This window comes from Diceros bicornis (genome assembly GCF_020826845.1).
Source record: "Diceros bicornis minor isolate mBicDic1 chromosome 30 unlocalized genomic scaffold, mDicBic1.mat.cur SUPER_30_unloc_3, whole genome shotgun sequence".
In the NCBI taxonomy this organism is placed as follows: domain Eukaryota; kingdom Metazoa; phylum Chordata; class Mammalia; order Perissodactyla; family Rhinocerotidae; genus Diceros; species Diceros bicornis.
In genome coordinates, this window is record NW_026690901.1 from 1,291,098 (window position 1) to 1,296,461 (window position 5,364).

The window sequence follows — 5,364 nt, forward strand, 5'->3', positions numbered from 1 at the left end:
AGAGGAGCCCAAGAGAGAGAGATAGGTGAACAAGAGAGACTGAACTCAGAATAGAGACAGATAGACAGGTAGAAAAATGGGAAGATGGATGGGATACCTGGAAAAGGAGGACCAAGGGTGGGGCTCTAGTAGAATTAAAGTGAAAACCACGTGGGATCAGAATGTAGTGGAGAACATATCTGTGTCTAAGGCTTTCTCACACTGGGCTGGGACTCTCCACCAGAACCCGGGAGGGAGAGAAGGGATGAATTAGGGCACTTCAGGTGCCTCCCTCATCAAGGACAGCAGGTGAAGGAGAACAAGTGCTCCCCAACCCCAAATGCAGACGGGACATTGGAGTTCAGGGCCAGGAATACTCACTGTTGGTAGTTGGGGCCATGGCTCCATAGGTGTAACCTGTGGAGAGAAGGCCAGAGGAGCTGAGCAAGAGTTGGGGTGAACATAAAGAATTAAGGAAAAGGAAGGATGTAGGGACCTTTGTGGGAACAGCAGAGGGGATAAGTGGAGGGGTGTTCAGGGGGAACGCAACGAGATGGAAGGTGGTTGGACCCAGTGATCACACAGTGATGAGAAGACTGAACCCAGACCAGGAGGATAGAGAGATGGATCATAGCTCACTTTAGAGCAACGGAGGGAACACAGAACTCCGACTGGGAGAGAGAGCGTGGTTGTATCACAGCCCCTCACCACTGACGTAGAGGCTGTCCCCGTCCAGGATGAAGGAGCCCAGATGGGTGATGCTCTGGGTCTCATGGCTCAGCTCCCAGTACAGTCACTCTCTGTCCAGCCTGGGACCTGCAGGGGTCAGAGGGGAATGTGCAGATGATGTCCACCACAGTGGCTGCCCCACCCTTCTCAAGCCTGGGGGAGGAAGATCATGGGCATGTGGAATACTGAGCAGGGGTCATTCTGGGTGTGGAAAGCGAGAGAGGGGAAGGGAGGAGGCTGATGGAGATGCTGAAGGGGCTGCTCTGATGCCTGCAGGGGCTCTCCTAGGTGTCTCCCGTGTGAGACAACCACCTCACAAGTAAGGCCTGACTTCTTTTAGGATGTGGAGGTGGGCCTGTGAGTGGCAAAGAGGGGTGAACACACAAACGTGGGTGAGGCGCCTGCAGGTCTACACGGACAGCAGCGAGGAGCACAGTCAGTGCCCTGTGCCATCTGACACATGCAGGCAAGAAAGTACCGTTATGTTCTCTCGGTTTACACTCCAAGATCTTTTCTTTCTACTTCTTTCCTACTCCACAGCCATCACCCAGGCCTAGGGAACAATCATCTTATTCCTAATCTTATTCCCAGCACCTCCCATCTTGCATATTAAGTCTTCATTCTTTACCATGAAGTCCATTTTTACCCACATGCTTAGACCAAACCCTAATCACATCATCCTTCTACTCGCATCTCTCCAGAGTGTTCCCACTGGTCTTAGAACAGAGTCCCAAGTCACGCCTGATCTGGTCCTGCCTGTCCCGCCCTCGCTGGTGTGGCTCACACCCCTCCCCCTGTGTGGACTCGGCTCAGCCATCCTTCTTCTCAGTTCATGGACACACCAGTCTCTCTGCTTCAAGGGTGTCCTCATGCGGGTCCCTCTGCCTGAAACGCTCTCTTGAACACACTCCCACACCCTCACTCCAGTCTAACCCTCCGACCAGCTAAATCCAGTCCCAACTCCAGCTCTCAAGCTAAATATCAGTCCTTCTCAAGAGGGCTTCACTGCCCCCTCACGTTGATTCCCCTTGTGCCAAACTCCTACATCACTCTCATCATTAACTTTTCAAAATCCAAATTCCCAAATACAATATAAATTCCATAGAGATGGGACAAGGTCTCTCTGGTTCTCCAGGTCCCCATGCATGTGGCCCAGGGCCTGGCTCATGAGATGAGGAACCATCCCGGTTTGTGTAGGACTGCCCTTGTTTGAACACTAAACGTCCTGTGTCCTGGAAAACCCCACTGTCCTGAAGAAACGAGGATGGTTGGTCACCATAAATTATACACTCAAAGATTATCTATTGCATGACAAGCACACATTCCCCTCAAGAACATCACAGGAAAGCTAGAATGAAAAATGCACACACACACACACACACAATTAGTAGAGGCCAACAACTAAATACAAAATTACTTAACAAGATTCTCTGCAACGTGAATCACCAGACCGTTATTTCAGAAAAGTTTCAAGAAACAAAGTTAATTCCCTTTAGATGGCAAGGTGGAGAGGACAGTCTTTTTGGAGACTAGCGCCCTTCCCTTCAACCTACAGTGTTGCTTAGTACTCTTCCAAATGATGTGAAATGTCATAAAGAAAAAAATGCTCAAAATAAATCTGGCTACTGGCAAATTCAATTTTAAATTTGTTATTAATACAAAGAAGTTCCAAATATCTTTTTCCCTGAATGTTCCTTTATTTCAAATTTATGTGGAGGATTTATAGGACTTTAGATGTCAAATTGAATGGGTCGTAGGAATGTTGCTGAGTATCCCTGCTAATATTTCATGGGATGTTTTCTAATACTACATACACACGAAAACATTTCTGTATTTATCTTATATATAAATCCTGACTTTTGAGTATTATGCAATGCAAGTAAATCTATATTTTTTACTATAATACACATTTGCAGTTATTTACGTTTGTTTCATGTGGTTTTATTTGCATATAACTGTACTTACTGAAATATTTACCACACAGAACCACACACAGCTTACCATGTTTCCATCCATCAAACATCAACAATATTTCTCAAGATACCTTCACTCTCAATGACTCCATGTGGTGACAACCTGAGCCCAGGAAAGGCCACTGGCAGGTCTTCTGCACAGCGGAGGCTGCCGGAACCTCTTGGTACCAGGTCCACAGGGTACTCACCTGGTCACACAGAAATCCACGGATCAGCGAGGACAGGTGGACCCTGAGACTGTTTTCACCTCAAACTTGATCTCCACGGATGCTTTTCGTGTCTGAGGGGGGAAAAAAGTGCAAACAATCTTTTGAAGCCTTTTATAGGGTGTTGGATGGAAAGTTCACCCCATTCACTTTTCTTTTTATGTATTTACTGATTTAACTGTAACTGTTGGCTGTGACTGTATTTTCCCAATTCCTATCCAGCCACCTGCTGCTCCCCGAGATGGGAGAAAGCAGCTTTGTGCTGTGTGCACTTGAGTCGCTCAACTCACTTGGCTGGACAGAGATTTTTGATGACTCTGGACCCTTTAAACAAGCTTGTCATTTAGGGACCCTGTAAGTGACTCGCTGACTTGTCAACAATTTCCACACTTCATTCAGGGCTCGGGAGATTTTCAGGCCCTGGAGCAGGTTTCCCAACCTCGGCACAACTGATATTTCGGGCCGGATAAATCTCTGTCATGCGTTCCTGGGCCCTGGAGGACACTGAGCAGCATCCCTGCCTCCCCCACTAGATGCCAGGAGCACCCCATTTGTAACAACCCAAACACCGTCTGCAGACGCAGATAAGCCCTCTGGGGACAAAATCCCATGGAGAACGATGACGGGGACTCTGAGGAGGGGACAGCGGCTCCCGGAGCCAGGAGGAACAGCAGCCTCGGGTGCACTGAGCGAACAGCCTCGGGGGAAACGGGGCTCCGGGAGGACGGAGGGACCCCGGCCCCTGACGGGGCTTCTCCAGGCCCAGGCCCCTCCCTGGACCGCGACTGGAGCTGGGAGAGCCCGCCGCTCACCGAGCCCCGCCCATGAGGGTGAACGTCCACAGGAATGCTGTCAGCGCCAAGAAGACGGAACACACCGAACAGAACGCCTGCTCCATCCACGGCGCCACACGCGCTTCCGGTTCCGGTCTGGGGCGGGCGTTCGGGGAGGACAAACGTTTGGGGGCTGCGGGATGGGCGGTGGGCGGGGCGAGGCTGCACACCCCAGGCTTGGGGGAAGTGTCTAGTTTCTAGAGTGAGTGAGAAGCTGGAAAGCGGGCTGGGTCAGCATCAGGGACAGGGACAAAATCTAGGGGCGGGGCAGTGTGCGGGAACCAGTTCTAGGGGCGGGATGTGGGCGGGGACAAGGCTGTGAGTGACAGCAGGCCTGGGAGGCGGTTCTGTGGGCGGGAAAAAGGGTGCGGGTGGGGCAGTGATCCGGGACCAGGCTGTGGGCGGGGACGAGGTTGTGGGCGGGGCAATGAGACAGAACAAGGCTGTGGGCGTGGTCCAGGCTGTGGGCGGAGCCAGACCCGAACGTTGTGGGCGGAGACCAGTTCCAGGGGCGGGACGAGGTGGGGTTGTGGCTGGAATAATTCAGGCAGACTTCACAGGGGGAGGAAATCAGCTCCAGGGGTGGGGCTGGAGGCAAGGGTTTCCGTGTACCCCTAGACTGTACATGTAGCTGGATGTTGAACAGCTGTTCTTCATTCCTTTCCCCACCTTTACACAGCCTCATAGAATGATGTGCCCATACTTAGAATTCTAAATTTTTTGTGCATTTGCTATTGTTAATTTCATTAAAAAATTGGATCATATATTCACATTTATCTACAACTTGCTGTTCCAAGCCAGTAGATAAGGATATAACGCTATTTTAATTTTAAAAATCTGGGGGGAGGGAGACCTACGTCGTAAGTGCATGTATAGGAAAACTTCAGAGTGGTGCAAAGTCAATAAAATATTCTCACTTTACCACTGTCTCCCGTTACTTTTGCACAGAGATAAACATCCTTTCCTGCTCTATCCTTCCAGACATACTGTATATATGTGGGACTGTGTATATGTTCAAGCCCAAGAGGGATGTCCTCAAGCAAAACCTGAAGCCCATGAATTGTCTCATGCATCAGAAGTTAATGAGAAGAGATTTAATTTTCTGGTGGAAGTAGATGAACCAGTGATGAATCCATAGGAAGACAACAAAGAAACAAGAAAATTTTACCATTTAAAAGGTCAAAGGAAAAAGTGAGAAAGAAAATGTATTCATAATATCTGACGTAGCACATCTCTGGATAAGATTCATATGCTATAAAATGGTAAACAATTATGTCATAAAACAGTAGACATCGAATTTTGATTTATCCTAATACATTAAATAGTTATATTGGGCAAGGGGAATTATGTTTTTCACATATGTACTAACATTTCATGCTGATTTTTTCAGAGAAGAAAGCAACTATAAATAGTCAAAAGCTGAAAAATGAAAAAGCTGTATGAGTAGCTAATTTAGAAATATAGATTTTCAACAAGAAATTTAAAGTTGTTGTTTTTGGAACCAGAGTCAAGAGTGGGGAAGGTAGCTTTTCATTATAAGGCTTGGAGTATTATTTGAGAGATGTGCGTATACATACACACACACACACACACACGGGAGCCTGAATTTGTATTCCAAAGTGATCATCTAACTCTACAAAGAAT

The 5,364-nt window shown here is 48.2% G+C and overlaps 1 long non-coding RNA gene across 1 annotated transcript; it reads right to left on the reverse strand.

The window, feature by feature from the left end:
• Positions 1-379: 379 nt before the first annotated feature.
• Positions 380-3,741, reverse strand: LOC131402140 (uncharacterized). The gene is made up of 3 exons (XR_009218309.1): positions 3,700-3,741; positions 2,870-2,961; positions 380-396 (listed from the first exon to the last, which is right to left on the reverse strand). It is a non-coding gene; the product is annotated as an uncharacterized LOC131402140 (long non-coding RNA).
• Positions 3,742-5,364: the final 1,623 nt, after the last annotated feature.